This window comes from Colletes latitarsis, chromosome 3 (assembly GCF_051014445.1).
Source record: "Colletes latitarsis isolate SP2378_abdomen chromosome 3, iyColLati1, whole genome shotgun sequence".
Lineage (NCBI taxonomy): Eukaryota > Metazoa > Arthropoda > Insecta > Hymenoptera > Colletidae > Colletes > Colletes latitarsis.
Window position 1 is genome coordinate 21544005 of NC_135136.1, and position 21143 is coordinate 21565147.

A 21143-nucleotide genomic window follows, 5' to 3' on the forward strand; every position below is an offset into this window, starting at 1 on the left:
GAATAACGCATGTTCGGTCTAGGTTAGGTCTGGGATTTCCCCCTCATCAGGCTCATACTTTCGCACACTTCACATACTCGTTGAACAGATCCTGGGTTATTTTCTGGTTTGGATCACATATTAATGTGGTACCACACTGAATCAGTCGATTAAACCAGGTTTCGATCAATATTTTTGTGGATAACGCATGTTAGGTCTAGGATAGGCCGGGGTTTTTCACTCATCATACTCATACTTTCGCATTCTTCACATACTTGTTGAACGGATCCTGGGCTTTTACTGGTTTGGATCACGTAGTAATGTGGGACCACACTGAAACAATCAATTAAACCTGGTCTTGGTAAATATTTTAGAGGGTAACGCATGTTAGGTCTGGGTTAGGTCTAGGATTTGCCCACATCAGGCTCATACTTTCGCATATTTCTCATACTTCATGGCTGGGTCCTGGGTTATTTTTGGATTGGATCTCGTAGTAATGTGGTACCACACTGAAACAGTCAATTAAACCTGGTTTTGATCAATATTTTTGAGAATAATTCATGTTAGGTCTAGGTTAGGTCTGGGATTTGCTCTCATCAGGCTCATTCTTTCGCATATTTCTCATACTTGATGGCTAGATCCTGGGCTTTTTCTGGATTGCATCACGTAGTAATGAAGTACAACACTGAAACAGTCAATTAAACCTGGTTTCCATTAATATTTTAGAGGACAACGCATGTTAGGACTGGGATAGGTCTGGGATTTGCCCTTATCAGGCTCATACTTTCGCGTTTTTCACATACTTGTTGAACAGATCCTGGGTTTTTTCTGGTTTGGATCACGTAGTAGTGTGGTACCACACTGAAACAGTCGATTAAACCAGGTTTCGATCAATATTTTTGAGGATAACGCATGTTAGGTCTAGGTTTGGCCTGGGATTTTCACTCATCAGACTCATATTTTCGCATTCATCACATACTTGTTGAACGGATCCTGGGTTTTTTCTGGTTTGGATCACGTAGTAATGTGGTACCACACTGAATCAGTCGATTAAACCAGGTTTCGATCAATATTTTTGAGGATAACGCATGTTAGGTCTAGGTTAGGTCTGGGATTTGCCGTCATCAGGCTCATACTTTCGCACACTTCTCATACTCGTTGAACAGATCCTGGGTTATTTTCTGGTTTGGATCACATAGTAATGTGGTACCACACTGAAACAGCCGATTAAACCGGGTTTCGATGAATATTTTTGAGGATAACGCATGTTAGGTCTAGGTTAGGCCTGGGATTTTCACTCATCAGACTCATATTTTCGCATTCTTCACATACTTGTTGAACGGATCCTGAGTTTTTTCTGGTTTGGATCACGTAGTAATGTGGTACCACACTGAAACAGTCAATTAAACCTGGTTTCGATCAATATTTTAGAGAATAACGCATGTTAGGTCTAGGTTAGGTCTGGGATTTGCCCTCATCAGGCTCATACTTTCGCACACTACACATACTCCTTGAACGGATCCTGTGTTTTTTCTGGTTTGGATCACATAGTAATGTGGTACCACACTGAAACAGTCGATTTAACCAGGTTTCGATGAATATTTTTGAGGATAACGCATGTTAGGTCTAGGTTAGGCCTGGGATTTTCACTCATCAGACTCATACTTTCGCATTCTTCACATACTTGTTGAACGGATCCTGGGTTTTTTCTGGTTCGGCTCACGTAGTAATGTGGGACCACAATGAAACAGTCAATTAAACCTGGTTTCGATCAATATTTTAGAGAATAATTCATGTTAGGTCTAGGTTAGGTCTAGGATTGGCCCTCATCAGGCTCATACTTTCGCATATTTCTCATACTTCATGGCTAGATCCTGGGCTGTTTCTGGTTTGTGGCACGTAGTAATGTGGTACCACGCTGAAACAGTCAATTAAACCTGGTTTCGTTCAATATTTTAGAGGATAACGCAAGTTAGGTCTGGGATAGGTCTGGGATTTGCCCTCATCAGGCTCATACTTTCGCGTTTTTCACATACTTGTTGAACAGATCCTCGGTTTTTTCCGGTTTGTGTCACGTAGTAGTGTGGTACCACACTGAAACAGTCCATTAAACCTGGTTTGGATCAATATTTTAGAGGATAACGCATGTTAGGTCTAGGTTAGGTCTGGGATTTGCCCTCATCAGACTCATACTTTCGCACACTTCACATACTCGTTGAACAGATCCTGCGTTATTTTCTGGTTTGGATCACATATTAATGTGGTACCACACTGAATCAGTCGATTAAACCAGGTTTCGATCAATATTTTTGTGGATAACGCATGTTAGGTCTAGGATAGGCCGGCGTTTTTCACTCATCATACTCATACTTTCGCATTCTTCACATACTTGTTGAACGGATCCTGGGCTTTTACTGGTTTGGATCACGTAGTAATGTGGTACCATACTGAAACATTCAATTAAACCTGGTCTTGATAAATATTTTAGAGGATAACGCATGTTAGGTCTGGGTAAGGTCTAGGATTTGCCCACATCAGGCTCATACTTTCGAATATTTCTCATACTTCATGGCTGGGTCCTGGGCTATTTTTGGATTGGATCACGTAGTAATGTGGTACCACACTGAAACAGTCAATTAAACCTGGTTTTGATCAATATTTTTGAGAATAATTCATGGTAGGTCTAGGTTAGGTCTGGGATTTGCTCTCATCAGGCTCATTCTTTCGCATATTTCTCATACTTGATGGCTAGATCCTGGGCTTTTTCTGGATTGCATCACGTAGTAATGAAGTACAACACTGAAACAGTCAATTAAACCTGGTTTCCATTAATATTTTAGAGGACAACGCATGTTAGGACTGGGATAGGTCTGGGATTTGCCCTCATCAGGCTCATACTTTCGCGTTTTTCACATACTTGTTGAACAGATCCTGGGTTATTTTCTGGTTTGGATCACATAGTAATGTGGTACCACACTGAAACAGTCGATTAAACCAGGTTTCGTTGAATATTTTTGAGGATAACGCATGTTAGGTCTAGGTTAGGCCTGGGATTTTCACTCATCAGACTCATATTTTCGCATTCTTCACATACTTGTTGAACGGATCCTGGGTTTTTTCTGGTTTGGATCACGTAGTAATGTGGTACCACACTGAATCAGTCGATTAAACCAGGTTTCGATCAATATTTTTGAGGATAACGCATGTTAGGTCTAGGTTAGGTCTGGGATTTGCCGTCATCAGGCTCATACTTTCGCACACTTCACATACTCGTTGAACAGATCCTGGGTTATTTTCTGGTTTGGATCACATAGTAATGTGGTACCACACTGAAACAGCCGATTAAACCAGGTTTCGATGAATATTTTTGAGGATAACGCATGTTAGGTCTAGGTTAGGCCTGGGATTTTCACTCATCAGACTCATATTTTCGCATTCTTCACATACTTGTTGAACGGATCCTGAGTTTTTTCTGGTTTGGATCACGTAGTAATGTGGTACCACACTGAAACAGTCAATTAAACCTGGTTTCGATCAATATTTTAGAGAATAACGCATGTTAGGTCTAGGTTAGGTCTGGGATTTGCCCTCATCAGGCTCATACTTTCGCACACTTCACATACTCGTTGAACGGATCCTGTGTTTTTTCTGGTTTGGATCACATAGTAATGTGGTACCACACTGAAACAGTTGATTTAACCAGGTTTCGATGAATATTTTTGAGGATAACGCATGTTAGGTCTAGGTTAGTCCTGGGATTTTCACTCATCAGACTCATACTTTCGCATTCTTCACATACTTGTTGAACGGATCCTGGGTTTTTTCTGGTTCGGCTCACGTAGTAATGTGGGACCACAATGAAACAGTCAATTAAACCTGGTTTCGATCAATATTTTAGAGAATAATTCATGTTAGGTCTAGGTTAGGTCTAGGATTGGCCCTCATCAGGCTCATACTTTCGCATATTTCTCATACTTCATGGCTAGATCCTGGGCTGTTTCTGGTTTGTGTCACGTAGTAATGTGGTACCACGCTGAAACAGTCAATTAAACCTGGTTTCGTTCAATATTTTAGAGGATAACGCAAGTTAGGTCTGGGATAGGTCTGGGATTTGCCCTCATCAGGCTCATACTTTCGCGTTTTTCACATACTTGTTGAACAGATCCTCGGTTTTTTCCGGTTTGGGTCACGTAGTAGTGTGGTACCACACTGAAACAGTCCATTAAACCTGGTTTGGATCAATATTTTAGAGGATAACGCATGTTAGGTCTAGGTTAGGTCTGGGATTTGCCCTCATCAGACTCATACTTTCGCACACTTCACATACTCGTTGAACAGATCCTGCGTTATTTTCTGGTTTGGATCACATATTAATGTGGTACCACACTGAATCAGTCGATTAAACCAGGTTTCGATCAATATTTTTGTGGATAACGCATGTTAGGTCTAGGATAGGCCGGCGTTTTTCACTCATCATACTCATACTTTCGCATTCTTCACATACTTGTTGAACGGATCCTGGGCTTTTACTGGTTTGGATCACGTAGTAATGTGGTACCATACTGAAACATTCAATTAAACCTGGTCTTGATAAATATTTTAGAGGATAACGCATGTTAGGTCTGGGTAAGGTCTAGGATTTGCCCACATCAGGCTCATACTTTCGAATATTTCTCATACTTCATGGCTGGGTCCTGGGCTATTTTTGGATTGGATCACGTAGTAATGTGGTACCACACTGAAACAGTCAATTAAACCTGGTTTTGATCAATATTTTTGAGAATAATTCATGGTAGGTCTAGGTTAGGTCTGGGATTTGCTCTCATCAGGCTCATTCTTTCGCATATTTCTCATACTTGATGGCTAGATCCTGGGCTTTTTCTGGATTGCATCACGTAGTAATGAAGTACAACACTGAAACAGTCAATTAAACCTGGTTTCCATTAATATTTTAGAGGACAACGCATGTTAGGACTGGGATAGGTCTGGGATTTGCCCTCATCAGGCTCATACTTTCGCGTTTTTCACATACTTGTTGAACAGATCCTGGGTTATTTTCTGGTTTGGATCACATAGTAATGTGGTACCACACTGAAACAGTCGATTAAACCAGGTTTCGATGAATATTTTTGTGGATAACGCATGTTAGGTCTAGGTTAGGCCTGGGATTTTCACTCATCAGACTCATATTTTCGCATTCTTCACATACTTGTTGAACGGATCCTGGGTTTTTTCTGGTTTGGATCACGTAGTAATGTGGTACCACACTGATACAGTCAATTAAACCTGGTTTCGATGAATATTTTTGAGGATAACGCATGTTAGGTCTAGGTTAGGCCTGGGATTTTCACTCATCAGACTCATCCTTTCGCATTCTTCACATACTTGTTGAACGGATCCTGGGTTTTTTCTGGTTTGGATCACGTAGTAATGTGGGACCACACTGAAACAGTCAATTAAACCTGGTTTCGATCAATATTTTAGAGAATAATTCATGTTAGGTCTAGGTTAGGTCTAGGATTTGCCCTCATCAGGCTCATACTTTCGCACACTTCACATACTCGTTGAACAGATCCTGGGTTATTTTCTGGTTTGGATCACATAGTAATGTGTTACCACACTGAAACAGTCGATTAAACCAGGTTTCGATGAATATTTTTGAGGATAACGCATGTTAGGTCTAGGTTAGGCCTGGGATTTTCACTCATCAGACTCATACATTCGCACACTTCACATACTCGTTGAACAGATCCTGGGTTTTTTCTGGTTTGGATCACGTAGTAATGTGGTACCACACTGAAACAGTCAATTAAACCTGGTTTCAATCAATATTTTAGAGAATAACGCATGTTAGGTCTAGGTTAGGTCTGGGATTTGCCCTCATCAGGCTCATACTTTCGCACACTTCACATACTCGTTGAACAGATCCTGGGTTATTTTCTGGTTTGGATCACATATTAATGTGGTACCACACTGAATCAGTCGATTAAACCAGGTTTCGATCAATATTTTTGTGGATAACGCATGTTAGGTCTAGGATAGGCCGGGGTTTTTCACTCATCATACTCATACTTTCGCATTCTTCACATACTTGTTGAAGGGATCCTGGGCTTTTACTGGTTTGGATCACGTAGTAATGTGGGACCACACTGAAACATTCAATTAAACCTGGTCTTGATAAATATTTTAGAGGGTAACGCATGTTAGGTCTGGGTTAGGTCTAGGATTTGCCCACATCAGGCTCATACTTTCGCATATTTCTCATACTTCATGGCTGGGTCCTGGGTTATTTTTGGATTGGATCACGTAGTAATGTGGTACCACACTGAAACAGTCAATTAAACCGGGTTTTGGTCAATATTTTTGAGAATAATTCATGTTAGGTCTAGGTTAGGTCTGGGATTTGCTCTCATCAGGCTCATTCTTTCGCATATTTCTCATACTTGATGGCTAGATCCTGGGCTTTTTCTGGTTTGGATCACGTAGTAGTGTGGTATCACACTGAAACATTCAATTAAACCTGGTTTTGATCAATATTTTAGAGGATAACGCATGTTAGGTCTAGGTTAGGTCTGGGATTTGCCCTCATCAGGCTCATACTTTCGCACACTTCACATACTCGTTGAACAGATCCTGGGTTATTTTCTGGTTTGGATCACATATTAATGTGGTACCACACTGAATCAGTCGATTAAACCAGGTTTCGATCAATATTTTTGTGGATAACGCATGTTAGGTCTAGGTTAGCCCTGGGATTTTCACTCATCAGACTCATACTTTCGCATTCTTCACATACTTGTTGAACGGATCCTGGGTTTTTTCTGGTTTGGATCTCGTAGTAATGTGGGACCACACTGAAACAGTCAATTAAACCTGGTTTCGATCAATATTTTAGAGAATAATTCATGTTAGGTCTGGGTTAGGTCTGCGATTTGCTCTCATCAGGCTCATTCCCTCGCATATTTCTCATACTTGATGGCTAGATCCTGGGTTTTTTCTGGATTGCATCACGTAGTAATGAAGTACAACACCGAAACAGTCAATTAAAACTGGTTTCCATCAATACCTTAGAGGACAACGCAAGTTAGGTCTGGGATAGGTCTGGGATTTGCCCTCATCAGGCTCATACTTTCGCGTTTTTCACATACTTGTTGAACAGATCCTGGGTTTTTTCTGGTTTGGATCACGTAGTAGTGTGGTACCACACTGAAACAGTCGATTAAACCAGGTTTCGATCAATATTTTTGAGGATAACGCATGTTAGGTCTAGGTTAGGACTGGGATTTTCACTCATCAGACTCATATTTTCGCATTCTTCACATACTTGTTGAACGGATCCTGGGTTTTTTCTGGTTTGGATCACGTAGTAATGTGGTACCACACTGATACAGTCAATTAAACCTGGTTTCGATCAATATTTTAGAAAATAACGCATGTTAGGTCTAGGTTAGGTCTGGGATTTGCCCTCATCAGGCTCATACTTTCGCACACTTCACATACTCGTTGAACAGATCCTGGGTTATTTTCTGGTTTGGATCACATAGTAATGTGGTACCACACTGAAACAGTCGATTAAACCAGGTTTCGATGAATATTTTTGAGGATAACGCATGTTAGGTCTAGGTTAGGACTGGGATTTTCACTCATCAGACTCATATTTTCGCGTTTTTCACATACTTGTTGAACAGATCCTGGGTTTTTTCCGGTTTGGGTCACGTAGAAGTGTGGTACCACACTGAAACAGTCGATTAAACCTGGTTTGGATCAATATTTTAGAGGATAACGCATGTTAGGTCTAGGTTAGGTCTGGGATTTGCCCTCATCAGACTCATACTTTCGCACACTTCACATACTCGTTGAACAGATCCTGCGTTATTTTCTGGTTTGGATCACATATTAATGTGGTACCACACTGAATCAGTGTATTAAACCAGGTTTCGATCAATATTTTTGTGGATAACGCATGTTAGGTCTAGGATAGGCCGGGGTTATTCACTCATCATACTCATACTTTCGCATTCTTCACATACTTGTTGAACGGATCCTGGGCTTTTACTGGTTTGGATCACGTAGTAATGTGGTACGACACTGAAACATTCAATTAAACCTGGTCTTGATAAATATTTTAGAGGATAACGCATGTTAGGTCTGGGTTAGGTCTAGGATTTGCCCACATCAGGCTCATACTTTCGCATATTTCTCATACTTCATGGCTGGATCCTGGGCTATTTTTGGATTGGATCACGTAGTAATGTGGTACCACACTGAAACAGTCAATTAAACCTGGTCTTGATAAATATTTTAGAGGATAACGCAAGTTAGGTCTGGGATAGGTCTGGGATTTGCCCTCATCAGGCTCATACTTTCGCGTTTTTCACATACTTGTTGAACAGATCCTGGCTTTTTCCGGTTTGGATCACGTAGTAATGTGGTACCACACTGAAACAGTCCATTAAACCTGGTTTGGATCAATATTTTAGAGGATAACGCATGTTAGGTCTGGGATAGATCTGGGATTTGCCCTCATCAGACTCATACTTTCGCACACTTCACATACTCGTTGAACAGATCCAGGGCTTTTTCTGGATTGCATCACGTAGTAATGAAGTACAACACTGAAACAGTCGATTAAACCTGGTTTCCAGGAATATTTTTGAGGATAACGCATGTTAGGTCTAGGTTAGGCCTGGGATTTTCACTCATCAGACTCATACTTTCGCATTCTTCACATACTTGTTGAACGGATCCTGGGTTTTTTCTGGTTTGGATCACGTAGTAATGTGGGACCACACTGAAACAGTCAATTAAACCTGGTTTCGATCAATATTTTAGAGAATAATTCATGTTAGGTCTAGGTTAGGTCTAGGATTTGCCCTCATCAGGCTCATACTTTCGCACACTTCACATACTCGTTGAACAGTTCCTGGGTTATTTTCTGGTTTGGATCACATAGTAATGTGTTACCACACTGAAACAGTCGATTAAACCAGGTTTCGATGAATATTTTTGAGGATAACGCATGTTAGGTCTAGGTTAGGCCTGGGATTTTCACTCATCAGACTCATACTTTCGCACACTTCACATACTCGTTGAACAGATCCTGGGTTTTTTCTGGTTTGGATCACGTAGTAATGTGGTACCACACTGAAACAGTCAATTAAACCTGGTTTCGATCAATATTTTAGAGAATAATTCATGTTAGGTCTAGGTTAGGTCTAGGATTTGCCCTCATCAGGCTCATACTTTCGCACACTTCACATACTCGTTGAACAGATCCTGGGTTATTTTCTGGTTTGGATCACATAGTAATGTGGTACCACACTGAAACAGTCGATTAAACCAGGTTTCGATGAATATTTTTGAGGATAACGCATGTTAGGTCTAGGTTAGGACTGGGATTTTCACTCATCAGACTCATATTTTCGCGTTTTTCACATACTTGTTGAACAGATCCTGGGTTTTTTCCGGTTTGGGTCACGTAGAAGTGTGGTACCACACTGAAACAGTCGATTAAACCTGGTTTGGATCAATATTTTAGAGGATAACGCATGTTAGGTCTAGGTTAGGTCTGGGATTTGCCCTCATCAGACTCATACTTTCGCACACTTCACATACTCGTTGAACAGATCCTGCGTTATTTTCTGGTTTGGATCACATATTAATGTGGTACCACACTGAATCAGTGTATTAAACCAGGTTTCGATCAATATTTTTGTGGATAACGCATGTTAGGTCTAGGATAGGCCGGGGTTATTCACTCATCATACTCATACTTTCGCATTCTTCACATACTTGTTGAACGGATCCTGGGCTTTTACTGGTTTGGATCACGTAGTAATGTGGTACGACACTGAAACATTCAATTAAACCTGGTCTTGATAAATATTTTAGAGGATAACGCATGTTAGGTCTGGGTTAGGTCTAGGATTTGCCCACATCAGGCTCATACTTTCGCATATTTCTCATACTTCATGGCTGGATCCTGGGCTATTTTTGGATTGGATCACGTAGTAATGTGGTACCACACTGAAACAGTCAATTAAACCTGGTCTTGATAAATATTTTAGAGGATAACGCAAGTTAGGTCTGGGATAGGTCTGGGATTTGCCCTCATCAGGCTCATACTTTCGCGTTTTTCACATACTTGTTGAACAGATCCTGGGTTTTTTCCGGTTTGGATCACGTAGTAATGTGGTACCACACTGAAACAGTCCATTAAACCTGGTTTGGATCAATATTTTAGAGGATAACGCATGTTAGGTCTGGGATAGATCTGGGATTTGCCCTCATCAGACTCATACTTTCGCACACTTCACATACTCGTTGAACAGATCCAGGGCTTTTTCTGGATTGCATCACGTAGTAATGAAGTACAACACTGAAACAGTCGATTAAACCTGGTTTCCAGGAATATTTTTGAGGATAACGCATGTTAGGTCTAGGTTAGGCCTGGGATTTTCACTCATCAGACTCATACTTTCGCATTCTTCACATACTTGTTGAACGGATCCTGGGTTTTTTCTGGTTTGGATCACGTAGTAATGTGGGACCACACTGAAACAGTCAATTAAACCTGGTTTCGATCAATATTTTAGAGAATAATTCATGTTAGGTCTAGGTTAGGTCTAGGATTTGCCCTCATCAGGCTCATACTTTCGCACACTTCACATACTCGTTGAACAGATCCTGGGTTATTTTCTGGTTTGGATCACATAGTAATGTGTTACCACACTGAAACAGTCGATTAAACCAGGTTTCGATGAATATTTTTGAGGATAACGCATGTTAGGTCTAGGTTAGGCCTGGGATTTTCACTCATCAGACTCATACTTTCGCACACTTCACATACTCGTTGAACAGATCCTGGGTTTTTTCTGGTTTGGATCACGTAGTAATGTGGTACCACACTGAAACAGTCAATTAAACCTGGTTTCAATCAATATTTTAGAGAATAACGCATGTTAGGTCTAGGTTAGGTCTGGGATTTGCCCTCATCAGGCTCATACTTTCGCACACTTCACATACTCGTTGAACAGATCCTGGGTTATTTTCTGGTTTGGATCACATATTAATGTGGTACCACACTGAATCAGTCGATTAAACCAGGTTTCGATCAATATTTTTGTGGATAACGCATGTTAGGTCTAGGATAGGCCGGGGTTTTTCACTCATCATACTCATACTTTCGCATTCTTCACATACTTGTTGAAGGGATCCTGGGCTTTTACTGGTTTGGATCACGTAGTAATGTGGGACCACACTGAAACATTCAATTAAACCTGGTCTTGATAAATATTTTAGAGGGTAACGCATGTTAGGTCTGGGTTAGGTCTAGGATTTGCCCACATCAGGCTCATACTTTCGCATATTTCTCATACTTCATGGCTGGGTCCTGGGTTATTTTTGGATTGGATCACGTAGTAATGTGGTACCACACTGAAACAGTCAATTAAACCGGGTTTTGGTCAATATTTTTGAGAATAATTCATGTTAGGTCTAGGTTAGGTCTGGGATTTGCTCTCATCAGGCTCATTCTTTCGCATATTTCTCATACTTGATGGCTAGATCCTGGGCTTTTTCTGGTTTGGATCACGTAGTAGTGTGGTATCACACTGAAACAGTCAATTAAACCTGGTTTTGATCAATATTTTTGAGAATAATTCATGGTAGGTCTAGGTTAGGTCTGGGATTTGCTCTCATCAGGCTCATTCTTTCGCATATTTCTCATACTTGATGGCTAGATCCTGGGCTTTTTCTGGATTGCATCACGTAGTAATGAAGTACAACACTGAAACAGTCAATTAAACCTGGTTTCCATTAATATTTTAGAGGACAACGCATGTTAGGACTGGGATAGGTCTGGGATTTGCCCTCATCAGGCTCATACTTTCGCGTTTTTCACATACTTGTTGAACAGATCCTGGTTTATTTTCTGGTTTGGATCACATAGTAATGTGGTACCACACTGAAACAGTCGATTAAACCAGGTTTCGATGAATATTTTTGAGGATAACGCATGTTAGGTCTAGGTTAGGCCTGGGATTTTCACTCATCAGACTCATATTTTCGCATTCTTCACATACTTGTTGAACGGATCCTGGGTTTTTTCTGGTTTGGATCACGTAGTAATGTGGTACCACACTGATACAGTCAATTAAACCTGGTTTCGATCAATATTTTAGAGAATAACGCATGTTAGGTCTAGGTTAGGTCTGGGATTTGCCCTCATCAGGCTCATACTTTCGCACACTTCACATACTCGTTGAACAGATCCTGGGTTATTTTCTGGTTTGGATCACATAGTAATGTGGTACCACACTGAAACAGTCGATTAAACCAGGTTTCGATGAATATTTTTGAGGATAACGCATGTTAGGTCTAGGTTAGGCCTGGGATTTTCACTCATCAGACTCATATTTTCGCATTCTTCACATACTTGTTGAACGGATCCTGGGTTTTTTCTGGTTTGGATCACGTAGTAATGTGGTACCACACTGAAACAGTCAATTAAACCTGGTTTCGATCAATATTTTAGAGAATAACGCATGTTAGGTCTAGGTTAGGTCTGGGATTTGCTCTCATCAGGCTCATTCTTTCGCATATTTCTCATACTTGATGGCTAGATCCTGGGCTTTTTCTGGATTGCATCACGTAGTAATGAAGTACAAGACTGAAACAGTCAATTAAACCTGGTTTCCATTAATATTTTAGAGGACAACGCATGTTAGGACTGGGATAGGTCTGGGATTTGCCCTCATCAGGCTCATACTTTCGCGTTTTTCACATACTTGTTGAACAGATCCTGGGTTATTTTCTGGTTTGGATCACGTAGTAGTGTGGTACCACACTGAAACAGTCGATTAAACCTGGTTTCGATTAATATTTTCGAGGATAACGCATGTTAGGTCTAGGTTAGGCCTGGGATTTCACTCATCAGACTCATACTTTCGCACACTTCACATACTCGTTGGACAGATCCTGGGTTATTTTCTGGTTTGGATCACATAGTAATGTGGTACCACACTGAAACAGTCGATTAAACCAGGTTTCGAAGAATATTTTTGAGGATAACGCATATTAGGTCAAGGTTAGGCCTGGGATTTTCACTCATCAGACTCATATTTTCGCATTCTTCACATACTTGTTGAACGGATCCTGGGTTTTTTCTGGTTTGGACCACGTAGTAATGTGGTACCACACTGAAACAGTCAATTAAACCTGGTTTCGATCAATATTTTAGAGAATAACGCATGTTAGGTCTAGGTTAGGCCTGGGATTTTCACTCATCAGACTCATATTTTCGCATTCTTCACATACTTGTTGAACGGATCCTGGGTTTTTTCTGGTGTAGATCACGTAGTAATGTGGTACCACACTGAAACAGTCAATTAAACCTGGTTTCGATCAATATTTTAGAGAATAGCGCATGTTAGGTCTAGGTTAGGTCTGGGATTTGCCCTCATTAGGCTCATACTTTCGCACACTTCACATACTCGTTGAACAGATCCTGGGTTATTTTCTGGTTTGGATCACATAGTAATGTGGTACCACACTGAAACAGTCGATTAAACCAGGTTTCGATGAATATTTTTGAGGATAACGCATGTTAGGTCTAGGTTAGGCCTGGGATTTTCACTCATCAGACTCATACTTTCGCATTCTTCACATACTTGTTGAACGGATCCTGGGTTTTTTCTGGTTTGGATCACGTAGTAATGTGGGACCACACTGAAACAGTCAATTAAACCTGGTTTCGATCAATATTTTAGAGAATAATTCATGTTAGGTCTAGGTTAGGTCTAGGATTTGCCCTCATCAGGCTCATACTTTCGCACACTTCACATACTCGTTGAACAGATCCTGGGTTATTTTCTGGTTTGGATCACATAGTAATGTGTTACCACACTGAAACAGTCGATTAAACCAGGTTTCGATGAATATTTTTGAGGATAACGCATGTTAGGTCTAGGTTAGGCCTGGGATTTTCACTCATCAGACTCATACTTTCGCACACTTCACATACTCGTTGAACAGATCCTGGGTTTTTTCTGGTTTGGATCACGTAGTAATGTGGTACCACACTGAAACAGTCAATTAAACCTGGTTTCAATCAATATTTTAGAGAATAACGCATGTTAGGTCTAGGTTAGGTCTGGGATTTGCCCTCATCAGGCTCATACTTTCGCACACTTCACATACTCGTTGAACAGATCCTGGGTTATTTTCTGGTTTGGATCACATATTAATGTGGTACCACACTGAATCAGTCGATTAAACCAGGTTTCGATCAATATTTTTGTGGATAACGCATGTTAGGTCTAGGATAGGCCGGGGTTTTTCACTCATCATACTCATACTTTCGCATTCTTCACATACTTGTTGAAGGGATCCTGGGCTTTTACTGGTTTGGATCACGTAGTAATGTGGGACCACACTGAAACATTCAATTAAACCTGGTCTTGATAAATATTTTAGAGGGTAACGCATGTTAGGTCTGGGTTAGGTCTAGGATTTGCCCACATCAGGCTCATACTTTCGCATATTTCTCATACTTCATGGCTGGGTCCTGGGTTATTTTTGGATTGGATCACGTAGTAATGTGGTACCACACTGAAACAGTCAATTAAACCGGGTTTTGGTCAATATTTTTGAGAATAATTCATGTTAGGTCTAGGTTAGGTCTGGGATTTGCTCTCATCAGGCTCATTCTTTCGCATATTTCTCATACTTGATGGCTAGATCCTGGGCTTTTTCTGGTTTGGATCACGTAGTAGTGTGGTATCACACTGAAACATTCAATTAAACCTGGTCTTGATAAATATTTTAGAGGATAACCCATGTTAGGACTGGGATAGGTCTGGGATTTGCCCTCATCAGGCTCATACTTTCGCGTTTTTCACATACTTGTTGAACAGATCCTGGGTTTTTTCTGGTTTGGATCACGTAGTAGTGTGGTACCACACTGAAACAGTCCATTAAACCTGGTTTTGATCAATATTTTAGAGGATAACGCATGTTAGGTCTAGGTTAGGTCTGGGATTTGCCCTCATCAGGCTCATACTTTCGCACACTTCACATACTCGTTGAACAGATCCTGGGTTATTTTCTGGTTTGGATCACATATTAATGTGGTACCACACTGAATCAGTCGATTAAACCAGGTTTCGATCAATATTTTTGTGGATAACGCATGTTAGGTCTAGGTTAGCCCTGGGATTTTCACTCATCAGACTCATACTTTCGCATTCTTCACATACTTGTTGAACGGATCCTGGGTTTTTTCTGGTTTGGATCACGTAGTAATGTGGTACCACACTGAAACAGTCAATTAAACCTGGTTTCGATCAATATTTTAGAAAATAACGCATGTTAGGTCTAGGTTAGGTCTGGGATTTGCCCTCATCAGGCTCATACTTTCGCACACTTCACATACTCGTTGAACAGATCCTGGGTTATTTTCTGGTTTGGATCACATAGTAATGTGGTACCACACTGAAACAGTCGATTAAACCAGGTTTCGATGAATATTTTTGAGGATAACGCATGTTAGGTCTAGGTTAGGACTGGGATTTTCACTCATCAGACTCATATTTTCGCGTTTTTCACATACTTGTTGAACAGATCCTGGGTTTTTTCCGGTTTGGGTCACGTAGTAGTGTGGTACCACACTGAAACAGTCGATTAAACCTGGTTTGGATCAATATTTTAGAGGATAACGCATGTTAGGTCTAGGTTAGGTCTGGGATTTGCCCTCATCAGACTCATACTTTCGCACACTTCACATACTCGTTGAACAGATCCTGCGTTATTTTCTGGTTTGGATCACATATTAATGTGGTACCACACTGAATCAGTGTATTAAACCAGGTTTCGATCAATATTTTTGTGGATAACGCATGTTAGGTCTAGGATAGGCCGGGGTTATTCACTCATCATACTCATACTTTCGCATTCTTCACATACTTGTTGAACGGATCCTGGGCTTTTACTGGTTTGGATCACGTAGTAATGTGGTACGACACTGAAACATTCAATTAAACCTGGTCTTGATAAATATTTTAGAGGATAACGCATGTTAGGTCTGGGTTAGGTCTAGGATTTGCCCACATCAGGCTCATACTTTCGCATATTTCTCATACTTCATGGCTGGATCCTGGGCTATTTTTGGATTGGATCACGTAGTAATGTGGTACCACACTGAAACAGTCAATTAAACCTGGATTTGATCAATATTTTTGAGAATAATTCATGTTAGGTCTAGGTTAGGTCTGGGATTTTCACTCATCGGACTCATACTTTCGCATTCTTCACATACTTGTTGAACGGATCCTGGGTTTTTTCTGGTTTGGATCACGTAGTAATGTGGTACCACACTGAAACAGTCAATTAAACCTGGTTTCGATCAATATTTTAGAGAATAACGCATGTTAGGTCTAGGTTAGGTCTGGGATTTGCCCTCATCAGGCTCATACTTTCGCGTTTTTCACATACTTGTGGAACAGATCCTGGGTTTTTACTGATTTGGATCACGTAGTAATGTGGTACCACACTGAAACATTCAATTAAACCTGGTCTTGATAAATATTTTAGAGGATAACGCATGTTAGGTCTGGGTTAGGTCTAGGATTTGCCCTCGTCAGGCTCATACTTTCGCATATTTCTCATACTTCATGGCTAGATCCTGGGCTATTTCTGGATTCGATCACGTAGTAATGTGGTACCACACTGAAACATTCAATTAAACCTGGTCTTGATAAATATTTTAGAGGATAACGCATGTTAGGTCTGGGTTAGGTCTAGGATTTGCCCCCATCAGGCTCATACTTTCGCATATTTCTCATACGTCATGGCTGGATCCTGGGCTATTTCTGGATTGGATCACGTAGTAATGTGGTACCGCACTGAAATAGTCAATTAAACCTGGTCTTGATAAATATTTTAGAGGATAACGCAAGTTAGGTCTGGGATAGGTCTGGGATTTGCCCTCATCAGGCTCATACTTTCGCGTTTTTCACATACTTGTTGAACAGATCCTGGGTTTTTTCCGGTTTGGATCACGTAGTAATGTGGTACCACACTGAAACAGTCCATTAAACCTGGTTTGGATCAATATTTTAGAGGATAACGCATGTTAGGTCTGGGATAGATCTGGGATTTGCCCTCATCAGACTCATACTTTCGCACACTTCACATACTCGTTGAACAGATCCAGGGCTTTTTCTGGATTGCATCACGTAGTAATGAAGTACAACACTGAAACAGTCGATTAAACCTGGTTTCCAGGAATATTTTTGAGGATAACGCATGTTAGGTCTAGGTTAGGCCTGGGATTTTCACTCATCAGACTCATCCTTTCGCATTCTTCACATACTTGTTGAACGGATCCTGGGTTTTTTCTGGTTTGGATCACGTAGTAATGTGGGACCACACTGAAACAGTCAATTAAACCTGGTTTCGATCAATATTTTAGAGAATAATTCATGTTAGGTCTAGGTTAGGTCTAGGATTTGCCCTCATCAGGCTCATACTTTCGCACACTTCACATACTCGTTGAACAGATCCTGGGTTATTTTCTGGTTTGGATCACATAGTAATGTGTTACCACACTGAAACAGTCGATTAAACCAGGTTTCGATGAATATTTTTGAGGATAACGCATGTTAGGTCTAGGTTAGGCCTGGGATTTTCACTCATCAGACTCATACTTTCGCACACTTCACATACTCGTTGAACAGATCCTGGGTTTTTTCTGGTTTGGATCACGTAGTAATGTGGTACCACACTGAAACAGTCAATTAAACCTGGTTTCAATCAATATTTTAGAGAATAACGCATGTTAGGTCTAGGTTAGGTCTGGGATTTGCCCTCATCAGGCTCATACTTTCGCACACTTCACATACTCGTTGAACAGATCCTGGGTTATTTTCTGGTTTGGATCACATATTAATGTGGTACCACACTGAATCAGTCGATTAAACCAGGTTTCGATCAATATTTTTGTGGATAACGCATGTTAGGTCTAGGATAGGCCGGGGTTTTTCACTCATCATACTCATACTTTCGCATTCTTCACATACTTGTTGAAGGGATCCTGGGCTTTTACTGGTTTGGATCACGTAGTAATGTGGGACCACACTGAAACATTCAATTAAACCTGGTCTTGATAAATATTTTAGAGGGTAACGCATGTTAGGTCTGGGTTAGGTCTAGGATTTGCCCACATCAGGCTCATACTTTCGCATATTTCTCATACTTCATGGCTGGGTCCTGGGTTATTTTTGGATTGGATCACGTAGTAATGTGGTACCACACTGAAACAGTCAATTAAACCGGGTTTTGGTCAATATTTTTGAGAATAATTCATGTTAGGTCTAGGTTAGGTCTGGGATTTGCTCTCATCAGGCTCATTCTTTCGCATATTTCTCATACTTGATGGCTAGATCCTGGGCTTTTTCTGGTTTGGATCACGTAGTAGTGTGGTATCACACTGAAACATTCAATTAAACCTGGTCTTGATAAATATTTTAGAGGATAACCCATGTTAGGACTGGGATAGGTCTGGGATTTGCCCTCATCAGGCTCATACTTTCGCGTTTTTCACATACTTGTTGAACAGATCCTGGGTTTTTTCTGGTTTGGATCACGTAGTAGTGTGGTACCACACTGAAACAGTCCATTAAACCTGGTTTTGATCAATATTTTAGAGGATAACGCATGTTAGGTCTAGGTTAGGTCTGGGATTTGCCCTCATCAGGCTCATACTTTCGCACACTTCACATACTCGTTGAACAGATCCTGGGTTATTTTCTGGTTTGGATCACATATTAATGTGGTACCACACTGAATCAGTCGATTAAACCAGGTTTCGATCAATATTTTTGTGGATAACGCATGTTAGGTCTAGGTTAGCCCTGGGATTTTCACTCATCAGACTCATACTTTCGCATTCTTCACATACTTGTTGAACGGATCCTGGGTTTTTTCTGGTTTGGATCACGTAGTAATGTGGTACCACACTGAAACAGTCAATTAAACCTGGTTTCGATCAATATTTTAGAAAATAACGCATGTTAGGTCTAGGTTAGGTCTGGGATTTGCCCTCATCAGGCTCATACTTTCGCACACTTCACATACTCGTTGAACAGATCCTGGGTTATTTTCTGGTTTGGATCACATAGTAATGTGGTACCACACTGAAACAGTCGATTAAACCAGGTTTCGATGAATATTTTTGAGGATAACGCATGTTAGGTCTAGGTTAGGACTGGGATTTTCACTAATCAGACTCATATTTTCGCGTTTTTCACATACTTGTTGAACAGATCCTGGGTTTTTTCCGGTTTGGGTCACGTAGTAGTGTGGTACCACACTGAAACAGTCGATTAAACCTGGTTTGGATCAATATTTTGGAGGATAACGCATGTTAGGTCTAGGTTAGGTCTGGGATTTGCCCTCATCAGACTCATACTTTCGCACACTTCACATACTCGTTGAACAGATCCTGCGTTATTTTCTGGTTTGGATCACATATTAATGTGGTACCACACTGATTCAGTGTATTAAACCAGGTTTCGATCAATATTTTTGTGGATAACGCATGTTAGGTCTAGGATAGGCCGGGGTTATTCACTCATCATACTCATACTTTCGCATTCTTCACATACTTGTTGAACGGATCCTGGGCTTTTACTGGTTTGGATCACGTAGTAATGTGGTACGACACTGAAACATTCAATTAAACCTGGTCTTGATAAATATTTTAGAGGATAACGCATGTTAGGTCTGGGTTAGGTCTAGGATTTGCCCACATCAGGCTCATACTTTCGCATATTTCTCATACTTCATGGCTGGATCCTGGGCTATTTTTGGATTGGATCACGTAGTAATGTGGTACCACACTGAAACAGTCAATTAAACCTGGTTTTGATCAATATTTTTGAGAATAATTCATGTTAGGTCTAGGTTAGGTCTGGGATTTTCACTCATCAGACTCATACTTTCGCATTCTTCACATACTTGTTGAACGGATCCTGGGTTTTTTCTGGTTTGGATCACGTAGTAATGTGGTACCACACTGAAACAGTCAATTAAACCTGGTTTCGATCAATATTTTAGAGAATAACGCATGTTAGGTCTAGGTTAGGTCTGGGATTTGCCCTCATCAGGCTCATACTTTCGCGTTTTTCACATACTTGTGGAACAGATCCTGGGTTTTTACTGATTTGGATCACGTAGTAATGTGGTACCACACTGAAACATTCAATTAAACCTGGTCTTGATAAATATTTTAGAGGATAACGCATGTTAGGTCTGGGTTAGGTCTAGGATTTGCCCTCGTCAGGCTCATACTTTCGCATATTTCTCATACTTCATGGCTAGATCCTGGGCTATTTCTGGATTCGATCACGTAGTAATGTGGTACCACACTGAAACATTCAATTAAACCTGGTCTTGATAAATATTTTAGAGGATAACGCATGTTAGGTCTGGGTTAGGTCTAGGATTTGCCCCCATCAGGCTCATACTTTCGCATATTTCTCATACGTCATGGCTGGATCCTGGGCTATTTCTGGATTGGATCACGTAGTAATGTGGTACCGCACTGAAATAGTCAATTAAACCTGGTCTTGATAAATATTTTAGAGGATAACGCAAGTTAGGTCTGGGATAGGTCTGGGATTTGCCCTCATCAGGCTCATACTTTCGCGTTTTTCACATACATGTTGAACAGATCCTGGGTTTTTTCCGGTTTGGATCACGTAGTAATGTGGTACCACACTGAAACAGTCCATTAAACCTGGTTTGGATCAATATTTTAGAGGATAACGCATGTTAGGTCTGGGATAGATCTGGGATTTGCCCTCATCAGACTCATACTTTCGCACACTTCACATACTCGTTGAACAGATCCAGGGCTTTTTCTGGATTGCATCACGTAGTAATGAAGTACAACACTGAAACAGTCGATTAAACCTGGTTTCCAGGAATATTTTTGAGGATAACGCATGTTAGGTCTAGGTTAGGCCTGGGATTTTCACTCATCAGACTCATCCTTTCGCATTCTTCACATACTTGTTGAACGGATCCTGGGTTTTTTCTGGTTTGGATCACGTAGTAATGTGGGACCACACTGAAACAGTCAATTAAACCTGGTTTCGATCAAT